Raw genomic sequence first — 14971 nt, 5'->3', positions numbered from 1 at the left:
CCCGAGCCCAACAGCTCCACCAGGAGCCCCTGCCCTCCCATGGCAGAGAAACAGCACCATTTTGCCATGTGGGCGCATGCGAGTCTAACTTGAGGAAACAAGCAACCCAGAAGGTTCTGGGATTTGGAGGGACACCTCCCCGGTCCCCAAGGCTGTGGCTGAGACTCCCACATTTGGCCGGAAGGGAAACGCCCCTTGTTGCACGGGCTGAGGAGTGGGGTGCCGAGCACACAGCGCAAGAGGGCTCCCCTCTTCTCTGGGCCCCGGAGTTCTGCAGACCGAGACTCTCACCTGTGGCCCTGGGGCAGAAATGAGAGCCAAGCTGCCCCAGGGAAGCCTGGGGTCAGGAGGTGACGCGGTGAGGCCAGCGCTTTGCTCCGGAGCTTGGCTTTCAGCGCACAGGAAGTGGGTCTCAGTGCAGCCCCGGTGGTTCCATCTGATAAGGCGCTCGGAGCCCCCACCCTGCTCCCGGAGGGCCCCTTCTCTGCCCCACGTGACCTCTGCCCCCTCCTGACCTGGGTGGGCTTTGGCCGGTGAGGGGTGCAGAGGGGGAACTGGACACCCCCTTGCTGCCCCTTCCCTGGGCACATGGCATGGGGCCGCCCAGAGTTGGGGCGCGAGGCAGCTGCTCCCCAGGACCCTGAATGGGACACTCCGGCTATACTGACAGCCCCCGTCTTTCCCAGGGTCGAGTGGTTACGAGGCACCGTGGCTTCCTCAGGGGACACAGCCCATCAGAGCATCCCCCAAATCACAGGCCCCCAGAATGTTTGTGGAATGAATGACTGAACAAATGAACCAACGAGCAAGTATTCTGGGCTGTTATTTCCAGGCCTGACAAGTACTAAAAAGGAGACACGAACAGGGGAGCGGGTGCTAGGAGGGGCTTCCCAGGCCCGCTCTTTAAGAAGGAAGCCAAATCTCGGTGGAAAAACACGTTTGTCCAAATCCCCTAATTAGCTGCAAGCGGAATCCTGGCGACCAGAACCGCTGACAGTCACCGCGGTGGGAACGGGCCGAGGACGGCGGCTTTTCTCCCGTTGCCCGGCACCCCGGGCCGAGGCGTTGGCAAGCGGGGGCCTGTCACCCCTGGGTCCCCCGTCCTGGGCTCTCCGGCCGTGCTCGGGGCTAATTGGGCCCTCATTAGCAGCCTCCCCTTCCTGGACTAGAAGGGGCTGTGGCCGTCCCTCCCAGCCCCCTGCCGGCCAGCTCTGTGCGGGGCTCCGGGTCCTCTGGGACCACTGGCCCGGGGCCTTGTTCCTGTGACACAGATATCCCCGCATCTCAAAGACCCACCTGCTCAGGGCCCCGGGCCCCTCCCCTCGCTGTCTGGCCTCGGCCGAGCCCCCCACCCGGCCCCTCCCTGGCTTCAGCTTCATTTTTACGCTTAGATGGCAACTCTCCTTCCAGAATGTGCCCCTGCTTTCTCCCAGTCGGTCACCGGATCTGGAGAGTGCGTGCACTTGGAAAATGTAATTAGATTCCACCTCACATTGTGTACAGTTCCTAAGAAAATCATCTATTAATTGATTCCAATTACTCTTAATTGTTTCTCGTACATTTCAACGAGGCAGCGCTGCGGTCGCAGGCGGGAGCTCTCCATTAGACGGGCGACCAGCACGTCTCCGAGCGTGGCAGCCGGGAAGCCCCACCGAGGGGGCAGCGGGGGGCCGGGGGCCAGCTCAAGGGGCGGGAGGGCTGGCCGACATGGCCCGTGGCTCCCACGGCCCCGGATCCCCCCCAGCCGAGCCCAGAGCCTGACTCTGTCCTTGGGAGCCTTCCGGACCCTTCCGCGTCTGCCTCTGTGCGGGGACCCGGGTGTAGCCGCATCCGGAAGGGCAGTGACTCTGCATCCGAGGACTGGAGGCCTGGCGTGGGCCTAGCGAGGGTCCCGGGGCAGGGGCAGAAAGCAGGCAGCCAACAGCAGCAGGGTCCGGAAGCTTCTGTGATGTGGAGGGACGTCCAGAGAGTTTTATTCTTTCTGCTCATCTCCCTTTCCGGATGTTTTTGACAATCCACTTACTGTGTTTTTTTCGTGTTGTTTTTCCATCTAAATCTAGCTTAAGTGTCAAGTGTGATTCATTTAATTGTGGTAAAATACACAAACCTTTTTAAAGTGTGCGATTCATTGGCATTTAGCATCTGCAATGTTATGTGTCCTTCAGTACCGTGAACTTATCACCCCTAAAAGAAGCCCCGTACCCATTCGCAGTCACCCCCATTCCCTCCTCCCCCAGGCCCCGGCAACCACTGGCTTGCTTTCTGCCTCGGTGGGTCAGCCTGTTTCCTATCAACGGAATTGTCCAGTCTGCGGCCACTCCTGACCGGCTCCTTGGACCCCGCACGGTGTTTCCGAGGTTCAGCCGTGTTGTGACGTGGATCGGGACGTCATTCCTTCTTATGGTCTGTGGAGAGACCACTTTCCATTCCTCTGCAGTTGGGCATTGTTTGTTTCTGCCTTTTGGCTGTTGTGGATCGTGCTGCAAATAAGTTTTTGTGCAGATGTCAGTTTTCAGTCCTTTAGGGTAGACGCTCGGGAATAGAATTTCTGGGTCATCTGGTCTACCTACCAGTTTTGTTTTGTAGTGAACTGTTTGTTACTCACTGGTTTTATAGTGATGAGATGTAAGCAACTTGGCAGCAGGGTGGTGGGAAGGGAGGGCCGCAATGTCCTGGAGAAGGGGGTGCCTGTGCCCTTTGTCAGATGATGGGAGGCCCGTTGGGGGGTGGGGACCAGAAGGGACATCCCTCTGTAAGCAGGGGTCTGGCTCCAAGATCCCGGGGTCCCATGGCCTGGCTCTAAGCAGCAGAGGGGCTGTTCTCCACGGGGTGGTCTCAGCAGGTGCAGGAACACGGGGCTCTGGGGCTGCCTCCAGGACCGTGGACCCAGAACCCCAATTCTGGAGCATTCCCCACTCCTCGAGCTTCTTTCAGGTGGCTGGGGTTGGGGGGCCCAGACCTGGAGGGGCAGGATTTCGGGAGAGAAACCTGGCCTGGGTGGCACGCAGGAGGGCCTCCTCCCAGGGCCAAAGCGTCTTCCTCAAAGACATCTGGAAGGCGGGGAGTCTTGGTTCTTTCTCTTCCCTTTGCCAAAAGATCACAAATGTGGGCATCCGGCTGGCTTGGTACATGGATTATTACAAGGTCTGTGTACCTGGTCAGTCCCTGGGGCCTCCACGAGCTCCTGCCTCCCCTCATGTCAAACAGAGGCAACCCCACAAGCAGCCATAAACCTGCAGAAGAATTTTTGTAGCCCTGTGCCTAAATGTGGCGAACCCTTGGCAAAGGGCAGAAGACGCGTGAACACATCCCCAGCGTGGTGTGGCCCAGAAGCTTCTGAGGCGAAGAGCCGCAAGCCTGGGCTCCAGCCACAGCCCAAGGATTGTCAAGGCGGATGTTGGGCCAAGGCCCCAGGGGCTGACGACAGGGTCCCTTGTTCATGTCCAAGGCCCTTTCTCTTCTCCATGTGTTTCCTGGAGGCAGGTAACAGGGTAGCAAGGAAGCCCAAAATCCCCTGGAGCCGCCCATCTCCAGAGTGTACCTAGATGTCACAGCCAGATGCAAAGTCGAGTGTGGCTCCCAGGCCCCTTCCCAGCTTTTCAGCTGACAAATACGAGCCCACCCTCCTCACCCTGCCTGCTTCCTAGAGCCGCCCCATTTGGGAAACCAGTGGGTAGAGGACAGACCACGGGCAGGATCCAGGCTCTGGAACTCAAGGGGAGGGCCAAGAGCAGGCCCGGGGGGCACCCACATGGGGCCACCTGTCCGGCAACTCCTAGAAGCCTCCTTCTCCATCTTCACCTGCAGATCATCCAGATCCTCTGGACTGTTTGTGGGCATAATCGCCAAGTGCTCCCCGGAAGCTGAGCCCGCTCCTTGCTCACAGCTCAGTGGACCCCGATAGGCCTGCACGGCAGTTATTTTTTTTGAGCCACTTTACAGATGAGGAAACAGATTCTGAGGCAGCCAAGTGCCACACACTCGCTGGTGACATGTGCTGCCCCCACCTGTGCTCGGGATCAAAGCCCCCCCCACCCCGCCCCGTCATGACGCGGACACAGCTGTAGGGGGGGTGGAAGGAGGCAGCTGGGCCGGCACCCAGAGAGGACCACAACGTCGCTCACGGCCTCCAGCCCTGACCTGGAGGGAGACGCAGCACATGACGCTCGGCCGGACCTCAGACCCGGCGCCCGGCTCGGAGGCCCAGCCCGAGGCCCGCGGTGGGGGCGGCGCAGAGACAGGAGGGCACCTGGAGGCAGCCCGAGCCTTCCACTTGGGGAAGCGAATGAAAGAGTGCCATTGACGGCAGGAGGGGCCGGCGCAGAAGGGAAGAGCGGGAGAGCCAGGCCCTTTTGGAGAAGACGGAGAGGTCCATCCCCGAAGGCACTTATAAAGAGCACTTTCTTGGCCAAATCACAGTTAGCACGCAGCACGTCCGAAAGTGTGTTTAACAAGATCCGAAAAGGAGCAGAGTTTATTTGACTTCGGGCTGGCCAAGCCAAACAAATAAATGGGGCTTCAAACAGGCCGAGCCTGTCGGAGGAGATCTGAAATCTAACCTTTGGCTGAGGTTTTTTTTTAAAAAAAAAAAAAACAAAATGCACAAAAAAACACACATCCTTGGACATAAGTCTCTCAATAAACTTTCCAAAGGAAAACATCTCCTTTCAGAATCCGCCTTATCCCACCTTCTATCCCACGTCCTGGTGGAACAGGCCGAGCAGCCTGGCCCATCCTTTTGCCCCGGCGGGTGCAGTCAGGCCACCAACGCTGCCTGTCCGCCCGGCCACGGCCCCTGGTTGCCGCCTGTCTCAGCAGCTCCCACGTGGTCCCGGGCACCCCGAGCTCCCACAGCACACGGGCAGGGGAGGCCTCTGAGCTGCTCTCCAGGATACCTGAGCCCTGCACCGTCACCCCTCTTATTGTCAGAACCCAGCATCACTGGCACTTTTCCTCCCTGGTTTCAGATCTGGGCAGCCAACATGGGGGGCTGTGAATCTCTGCCAAACTACCCTGAGTATCACTAAAACGATCATACGTGAGCCCCAATGGGGGCAGCATACGGGTGTGGGACTGCTAGGCCAAGCCCTGCGTTGGGGTCTTCAGGCGTGCCAAGATCAGGTGTGCGTGCACATCTGTGCTTGTATGCATATGTGTGTGTGTGTGCATATGTGTGGTAAGCATTGTGTATGTGTGCAGACATCTGTGTGTGTGCACATCTGTGCTTGTATGCATATGTGTGCATGTGTGCATGAGTGTGCATGTGTGGTAAGCATGTGTGTATGTGTGCAGACATCTGTGTGTGTGTGCATGTGCACGTGTGTGCGCTGTGCACATTTGTGCATGGGTGTGGGTGTGCATGCATGTGTGTGCTCATGTACACACGTGTGTGTGTGTGTGTCTCAATGGGAAGTCTAATTCTGCAGAAAGGAGAGAAAGGGGCTCGGCAGCATGGGCCTGTTTCTCCTTGGTGCTTTGAACATTTCAAACGCCGCCTGTGACGAAAGCTTCCAAGATCCCTGATTCTCAGAGGCCGCAGCCTCCCTGCTTTTCAGGGAGAAGGGGCCTGGTTGGAGGTCTCCGGACAACGCCTGTCCTGGAAGCTGGGGCCCCAGGGGCTGGGGGAGCCGGCTCCAGACCCACTGGTTCCTGCAGCAGCGCCGTGCGGGGCCGTTATTTCTGGGCCTGGACCTTCTGTGTGGGAGCAGGGCCAGCGGAGATGAAAGGCGGCTTTGCTGGCTGTCTGCTCCCGGGCTGGGGGCTGGGCCTTTCTGGGCCAGCCCCGGCCCAGCTCTGGGCACACCCCACCCCGACAGCATCCAGCTCCGCCCAGGCAGACTTCCCTTCGATTGGGGGCACCTTCCCGTCTGCACTCTCCTTGCTTGGGTGGAGTTTCTTGTTGTTTTTCATGTCCACATCCCACCCCACCCCCGGGGTCCTCGGGCCTGCTCCCGAGCTTTAGTGCTGAAAAGAAAGGAGGAAAAACAGAACTCACAGGTGCACTGACACACACAGGCACGCACACAGGCCCTCATGCAGACACACACACACACACGAGGGCACACAGGCACGCACACAGGCCCACATGCAGACACACACACGAGGGCACACAGGCATGCACACAGGCCCACATGCAGACACACACACACACACACGAGGACACACAAGCACGCACACAGGCCCACATGCAGACACACACACACACACACGAGGACACACAAGCACACACACAGGCCCACATGCAGACACACACACACACACGAGGGCACACAGGCACACACACAGGCCCACATGCAGACACACACACGAGGGCACACAGGCATGCACACAGGCCCACATGCAGACACACACACACACACGAGGACACACAAGCACGCACACAGTCCCACATGCAGACACACACACACACACGAGGACACACAAGCACGCACACAGGCCCACATGCAGACACACACACACACGAGGACACACAGGCACGCACACAGGCCCTCATGCAGACACACACACACACATGAGGACACACAGGCACGCACACAGGCCCACATGCAGACACACACACACACGAGGACACACAGGCACGCACACAGGCCCACATGCAGACACACACACACACGAGGACACACAGGCACGCACACAGGCCCACATGCAGACACACACACACACGAGGACACACAGGCACGCACACAGGCCCACATGCAGACACACACACACACACGAGGACACACAGGCACGCACACAGGCCCACATGCAGACACACACACACACGAGGACACACAGGCACGCACACAGGCCCACATGCAGACACACACACACACACGAGGACACACAGGCACGCACACAGGCCCACATGCAGACACACACACACACGAGGACACACAGGGCATGCACACCCAGGGATATGCAGCTCCAGTTGTCACTGTTTTTTAGTTCTTGTTCTTCTAGAGAAACCAACAGAGCCACTTCCCGGGGCCTTCCCTTGGGGGAGCTCCCGCTGGGGAAAGAGTGGGGACCCTATGTTAGGGAGAAAGGGGGATGCCCCAAGAGGCAAGGGCTTCCCCCAGGGCGGCCACAAGGACCCAGGGTCCCCGAGGGAGCTGGGCACTGGGCCTGTGAGCTTATCACAGACACGCCGTTCTCAGAACTCTCCACCCCCGGTTATCTGAGCAATGGACTGAGAGGCCAAGACCCAGGAGGCCTCCCTAGGCCCCTAAACCCTCTTCCGCGTCTCAGAGGCACGTTTTGAACAGGGTCCCAGGAGACCGCCTTGCTCCTGGCCTCTCCGTGGGCCTCACTGGCTGTGCTGCGGGGGCGGCTGGCTGATGGTTATCTCCGTGGGCCTCTGGGTGCTCATCCTTGGCTGTGGCCTGGGAACCCAGGCGCTGGCACCACGCTGGCCACTTGGGCCCGGGAAGCACCAGATAGACCCAGGCCACCTTGGGGCGTGGCCTCCCCGGGGAGATGTTGGTGACCCACAGGCCGAGACGCATCCAGTCCCCTCTGTCCAGAGCTGAGCTGGGGCTGGGTCATGGCCAGGGCCAATGGGGCAGATGCGCTCAGTGGGTTGGCAGGACTCAGGCGGCAGAGGGACCCCTCCTGATGGCAGCAGCTGGGCCAGGTGTGCCCCTCAAGGGGCTGCACCGTGCTCCCCAAAGCCTGGCAAGCATCCCAACTTCCCCCAGGGCAGCTCATGCTTGGGCCCCAGGGAAGGGCTGGGGGAGACTGGGACACTAAGGCAGGGGCGGCCCAGGGGAAGCGGCCTGCCCGCTCACAATGCCCTCGGGGCCAGGCGGTGTCTGTGGCCAGGCCGGGGCAGGGACATCAGTCTTCAATGCGAAGGCTCGTGGCGGCCGTCCTGGGTGGCGGCAAGCACTTGGGACAGAGCAGAGAGGCCACCCGCCTCCGGCCGGGAAATCCAGGGGACTTCCTGGAGGAAGCAGACTTGGGGTGGGGACTTTGAGGGTAGCAACACAGCAGGCCTGGCTCAGGGGACAAAGTCACACGGGGTGTGAGAGGGCGCTTCGGAGAGCCGGCCTCTCCCGTCGCCTCAGTCTCCCGCCGCCCAGGTCAAGACAGCCGTGTGTACTGAGGCCCGGCCTGCAGGCTCAGGGCAGGGCTCAGGGCATGTGCGGGGTGCTGCTGCAGCCCCCCGTCACCTCCCAGCAGCTCCCCATCTTCCAGGGCCAGCTGAGAACCTGGAGCAGGAGGAGAGAATTAAAGGACCTGCACGGCTTGTGGGGAGGGGGCGAGAGCTGGGGCACCCGTCCCCGGGGGGCAGTGGTTCTGATTCTGGGCAGCTGTTAGGCACGAAGGGACAGGGGCACCCCAAACCTCCCCACAGCCCCACTGGTGACCCAGGGAGCCCCAACCCCAGCTCCAGTCTGCCCTTCCCAAGGGCAGGTCACAGCCTTCCCTCCACTCCCTCCCCAAACAAATTGGGGAGCAAAAGTGACGTAATGAGGCCCAGGCAGTTACCTGATTGACATCTCAGGAGGGTGCGACAAAATGCCGGCAAACGCCACCGCAGCTCCCGAGAGCTGCGCCACATGCCAGTGAGCCCCGGGCACCTCGAGCCCCCCGGGGAGATCGGGGCGGCCACTTCCCACACCTGCGCCAGCTCCACCTGCGGCCCCCGCCCCCCGCCGCCCGCCGTCCCCTCGCTCCGCGGCCGCGACACGGGGAAATCGAGCCGGGACACTCAATAAACCAATTGTTGGCCCCATCGATCTTCCTCGGCGGCTGAAAACTCAGCAGACAGCACAGTGTTAAATTATTAACTAAATGTTTCCCCTCGCCAGGCCATGTTTCTGTAAAGATCGCCTGGAGGACAATAGTCCCTTTATGAAGTCAACGGCCGAAGGCGTCCGTCGGGCAGGGGACGGGACGTGGCCGGGAGGCACCCGGCCAGGGCGGGGTGGGGGGCTGGGGGCCGCGGCAGGGCCGCCCAGCCTGGGGAGACCCCGGGAGGAGGGTGCCCGTGCCCGGCGAGGCTCACCCGCAGCACCCCGGCTGCAGGGTGGGGCGGAGGTTTCCAGGCCGGGAGGGCTCTTGTAAGTCCAGCCGCGTCGCTGACCCTCTCCGAGCCGTCGATGGCCTTCGCTCCCCTGAGGTTGCACTTCCGGGACGGGCAGGGTTCTGGGAGGACTGAGCAGGCCCCGGAGGACCAAGGGATGGCGCGTGGTGTTGGCCCGACGGCGGCTGCCCGTCCCCCAGCCAGGTTCCCGCCGAGGCAGCGTGGGCACGTCTCCCGCCTCACAGGGAGTGGGCTGGGGTCCCATCGCCCTCCTTCCTGCCCAGCACACATGACAGAGACTGGGGCAGAGGGGTGGGCCGGGGCGGATCCAGCTGCCTCCTGTGTGCTCAGGAAATGAATCCTGAATTGGGCGAGTGGGGGGATCACGCAACCCCCTTCACGTGTGCAGCCCACGCTGAGCTGGCTGCTGGGCCACTTTATAATAAAACCCCCATGGTGACATCAGGTGAGCATTTCTTTCCGGGCCACCCCCATCCTTTCTGTTTACCTGAAAATCTCATTTAACCATCACCAGCCACCCCCAAGGTTAACTTTGTCCCTGTTTCACAAATCAGTGAACTGGGGGGCTCAGAGGGTTATGAGACTCCTGTCCCCCATCTCATAAGTGAAGGAGCTGGGGGGAACCAGACCCAGCAGTGTCACCCACCCGTGGTCCATCGTAGGATGAAACCGCTGATGGTGAGAGGGTGTGTGGAGGACGTTGGACAAAGTGCATCCCTGGCACCCCGCCCTGCACCCAGAATCAGAAGAGTTTCCATCACCCCTGCCCCCTCTGGTCAATACCCCCCGAGGGCAGATGGGCGGCCGCTGTTCCGATGTCTATCACCCCAGCTGACTCTACTGCCTCTGATCGAACACCATGTTCTCTTTGCATCTGGGTTCTTTTGCTCAACATCATGATGTTTGAGATTCAGCCACATGGTTGCATTTATCAGCAGTCGGTTCTTCTTTGTTGCAGACTAGTGTCCGATTGTATGACTCTCTACTGGTTTATCTCTTTGGGGCACTTTGGGTTGTTTCCAGGCTTTGCCCATTGTCCGTGAAGCTGCTATGGACATTCACATACAAGCTGTTTTGTGGACTTGGGTCTTCTTTTCTCTTGGGTACACACCTGGGAATGTAACTGTCAGGTCGTACATCAGGTGTTTATCTGACTTTACAAGGAGCTGCCAAACTGTTTTCCAAGGTGGCGAAAGCTCCAGCTGCTCCTGACCTCACTGGCGTTCACTGCCGTCGGTCGCACATGTGGTAGCCCTGCCAGTGGGTGTGAAATGGCACCTCGTGGTGGTTTCCATCTGCATCTCCATGGCGACTAACGGTGGTGAGCATCTTTTCATCCTTTCATGTGCTTATTAGCCTGGGGTTTATTCATTCTGTGAAATATCTGTTCAAGCCTTTTGCCCACTTCTTTGGGGGCCATTTGTCTTTTCATGACTAATTTTTAGTAGGTCTTGGTATATTCTGGATACAAGCCCTTGGTCATCTATATGTATTGTGAATATTTTCTTCCAGTGTGTTGTTATTTCCTTAACCAAGTCTCTCAATGAAAAGAGATTTTAAATTTTTTCATGCTTTGTTGGCCATTATTTTTTCGATTTTCATTCTGCTCTATTTCCTATCTCTTCTCACCTTCTGGGACTCCAGTTACACATACATTAGATTTTGCCCCACAAGTCACTCAGGTTCTGTTCATTTTGTTTCCGTATTTTTTTCCATTATATAGATTAGATCATTTTCATGGATCTGTCTTGTATACTTACCCTTTCTTCTGCCATCTTCAGCTTGCTGTTACAAGCCCATCCAGGGACGTTTTTCATTTCATGATTTTTACCTTTCAGTCTAGAATTTCCATTTGGTTCTCTCCCATCTGTTCCATCATTGCGATCTTCTTTTCCTTTAAGCCTTTGGACACATTGGCAATAGCTGTTTTAAAGTCCTTGTCTGTGAGTTCCCACATCTGGGTCATCTCAGAGTTGGACTGCACTGAAGAATTTTTCCGTTGACTATGGGTCATATTTTCCTGTTTATTTTAATATTTAGTAATTTTTTATTGATTTGGACATCAGAGATGATACCATGTAGAAACTCTGGAGTCTGTGATTTTCCCCTTTAGAAAGTTGGATTGTCCCTTCGGGCACATAAATCACTAACTCCTTACCCCAAACATGCAGAACTTTGGTAATATGCTCGGTTGGGGTTCAGTTTGCCCATAGCCTTAGGCTGATTCCCTTGGTCCTGGGAGATAGTCTTTGCTCTCGAGGCATAGACTTCTGGGTTTCAAGTGAACGCTGAAGAGCTTTATCAAGCGCCCTTAAGGTGGCAGGACTCAAATTCCAAGTTTCTCTTTCCCCTGCTGTGGGCAGCAGATGAACTCTTCACTCAGCTTCCAGCCTTCCAGCCATAGCTTTCCAACGGGCTCCTTGACATCTTCGCGTGGTGGAACATTCAGTAGCAGCCAAAGGAGTGAGGGCTTTTGTAAGTAGATTTAGGGGATCCCCTCTCTGTGGCTCTCTCCAGGGTACACCCCTCGATTTACAGCTGCCCTCAATCCTCCGATCCCTCAATCCAGTAAATTGCAGCTTTCCACTTGAGCTCTAACTGTCCTGTGCCAGATGGACCAAGGAATGGCCTTGGAGGAAAGCTGGCTAATAGTGAACCTCACCCAGGAAAGTTCCTGCCCTCAAGCGTCCAATCTCCTTAAGCTTCCACCTCCCTTTGGTCACTGCTGAGTGCCTTCAAATACTTGCATTGTTTCAAACATTTGTCCAGAGTTTATCACTGTTATCTGCAGGAAGTTTAGTCCGATGCAAGCTAATCTGCAATCTCTGGAACCAGTCTCCAGAGTCCCCAATCTTAACAGTCACTCCACCCACCTGTCCATCTCAGGCCGGCAATTAGTGCATCTGTGAGCCCCATGACTTCGTTCCGTCACCCACACCACAGCCCCGGGAAGTGACCTGTGCAAACATCATCCCATTCTGCAGGTGGCACCCCTGAGGTTCTAACTGGCCCGGCGACACCCCCAAGGTCACCCGACAACTCAGCGGAGGGAGGGCTCGGGTCTCGAACCCCGATGCACTGACTCCAAACCGCCCCACCCATCCAGCCGCTTCTCCTGAATGGGGGACCCCTGCCCTGTTCAGGATCGACCGCAGACCCTCCACGTTGCCTCCCCCAGCCCAGAGCTGTTGTTGTTGGCGGCCTCCTCACCCCACCCAGAGCCCTCGGTCCCTCACCCTGGCTCCCGGGAGCCCACAGGATCCCCAACATGGGCCCCACGGTCAGGCCCGGCGCCCCACGCATGGGGCTCGGAGCGAGAGTTATAAAAGGGGGCATTGAAGGGGTGGGCTCAAAGGCTTATTCTCCACTGGGCCCTACAATGCAGCCTTTGTGGGGACCGGCAGGGCTCGAGCTGAACAGGAACTTTTCTTTTTCTCCCCGGGAGAAATTATTTAATTTAAAAATAATTGAATGTGGAAAATGTCGGGTATGGAAACTGTTTATCGGTTTCCGCTATTGTTTCTCCTGCAGCTCTGCCTCTTGGTGTGGGACAGTGTCACCCTCACCCTCACGTCCTCGCAGGGGGCAGGGCTCGCCCTCGGAGGGGGCCGTGCTTCTCGTAGTGTGCGGAGGAGGCGGTGGGCTTCGGTTTTCCAGCAGACGTAGCCACAGTGGCCTCAGGAGAGACGGGACCTTGGGTGGCCCCTGGGCCTTGGAGTGGGGGGCAACGGCCCTCTAACTGCGCGAGCCCAGACCCCCTCCTCAGCCAGTCTGGACGTGCCGCCATTCCCCATCGTCTTCCCCGTGTCACCCTGTCGCGTCTCTTCAGGATTCCACTGCTGCAGCCAGAACGACGGATGATTCCGCGCCGTCCCCTCCCACCTCCGTCCTTCCCCGGCTCCTCCCGTCACCCCCAGCTGTCCCAGCTTCTGGGTCAGGACAAACACCCCCTCTCCCTTCCCATGTTTCTCTTTTTTAAAAAATTAATTTTTTTGAAAACTTGTGAAATGCACAAGTACTCTACTCCCAGCAAGCAGCAACTCCCCCTTCTCTAACCTCCTTTCTGAATCTCCAAATGTGCTTATTCTAGATATTTCCTGTAAGTGGAGTCATCTAATATCCTGACATTTTGCTCAGCATGTTTGCAAGGTTCATCCATGTTGCAGGTTGTCTCAGAATTTCATTCCTTCTTATGGCCGAACGATTCTCTGCTTTGTGTGGCTCGACCCTGTGTGCCTGCTCATCCTCAGGTGGGCGCTTCAGCGGCTTCTTCTGGTGATGGTGGACGTTGCTGTACGCATGTCTCTTCGTGTCCTGCCTTCAAATAGACCTAGGAGCGGGGTGGCTGTATCTTGTGGTCACTGTGTGTCCAGCGTGTCTTGCGGCTGCCCTCCGTCCTCTGAGCATGCTCAAAACACCAGCTTCCCACCCTCCTGGCTGCATACCCAGGCTTTTGGGGCGTGGGTTGGTGACTCCCTGTATCAGGCTGGTGACCGACTTGTTTGTTGAACGACTAACAGACCAAACGTTTGACCTGTCCATTGAACTGGCTCTTGAGCAGGTCCGGTCTCTCATTCTTCATGTGACTCTGCCACTCACTGTCTGTCAGCATCTGTGCTTTCATCTGTAAAACGAGGGACTCGGGTGAGGCGGCCCCTGACACCTGATCCTTTCCTGAAAGTAACCAGCACTCACGTGGGGGCCGATGCCTGGCTTGGGGAGGGTGCCCGGAGGATCCTGGGGCACAACTTGCTGTCTTGCTGTGGCTCCTTGGGCAGCTCAGAAGATGCTCAGGGGACCCAGGTTGGAGGCCATTTTCCAGGAAAGTGTGAGGGGTCAATCCTGCGTTTAGCAGGAGCAGAAAGTGCAGGAAGGGACTCGGGGGACATGATGTCTGGGCTACTTGTCCTTGGCTTGTGATCTCTCCGTGAGGTTCCACACCAGGTGGACACACAGAGGGGCACCCACGCAGCCGGCAGTTAGCCCAGAGGCTGGAAGGACCACAGCCCCCTCTGCCAGGTGGGGACCCGGGCCCAGGGAGGGATGCAGCCACTTAGCGCTGCCCCTGCACTGTGGCCAGAGCCGCTGCTCCTCTGACATCAGCCAGGAAGGGGTCTGGGCGCCCTGGGCCAGCCATGGGCGGACTTGGAGCCCACTGATAATGCTTGTGGGCCTGCTTCTAGAAAGTCCCCTCCTCCCTCTTCTGCTCTGCATACAGTAGGTGATCAGTAAGTGCCTGTGGAAGGAAAGAAAGGAGCTCGGGACAGCTCCCCCTGGAGTGTGCAGAGGAGGTCGGGGGTTCCCGGGTGGGGGCCGGAATCCCAGCCCCGGGCCTGAGTTGCAGCCTCCTCCAAGCCGGGCCTGGCCCTGGGCCCCCAGGCCCCACATCCAATTCCTCACGGGGGGCCAGGACAGGAGCAGGGGCTCCCCACCTGGTCCCCGGTTTGAAAGGCAGTGGCTCATCCTGAGCAGCAGCTGCCCCCAACCCCATTCCCCAAGGCCAGGAGTCCCAGCACCAGGCTCCCGAGGGGATCTGGGCACCGAGCTGCCAGCCTCAGTGGCTCTGCTTGCTCTTTGCCAAAGCCAGAACCGAGCTCCAGAACCCATCCCACAGCCCACCAGGGGCTAGAGTGTGGGCAGCGGTCCCCCAAGCCCCTGAGCCCCTTTGGGGCCTGCCCCGTCTGACTCGGCCCTGTCTGCCAGGACAGGCCTGGTGATTCCCCAGCGCCCCCAGCCCTCTCTGCCCTCTGTCTCTGGGCCCTGAGCCCCGGGATTGCTGGAGCAGACCCCAGGCTGCCTGGCTCAGCCGCTCTTTAGTATTCGTGTGTGAGGTTCTGGAAGAAGCAAACAGTCCGAGGAGAGAGCGGGGAGCAGTAGGCGGCTATGCAGAGCCTTCCCCAAAATCCGCAGGCCAAGGACACGAGGACAAAGAGCTGTCTT

At 58.3% G+C, this 14971-nt stretch overlaps 1 protein-coding gene across 6 annotated transcripts in view; it reads left to right on the top strand.

The window, feature by feature from the left end:
• The window catches only part of PRDM16 (PR/SET domain 16), a 346584-nt gene that overhangs the window by 233095 nt on the left and 98518 nt on the right, over window positions 1–14971 (top strand). The gene's annotated exons all lie outside the window — the stretch shown is intronic.

The sequence above is a fragment of the Choloepus didactylus genome, chromosome 2 (assembly GCF_015220235.1).
Source record: "Choloepus didactylus isolate mChoDid1 chromosome 2, mChoDid1.pri, whole genome shotgun sequence".
NCBI classification, from domain to species: domain Eukaryota; kingdom Metazoa; phylum Chordata; class Mammalia; order Pilosa; family Megalonychidae; genus Choloepus; species Choloepus didactylus.
This window is presented reverse-complemented; position numbering and strand designations above follow the sequence as displayed.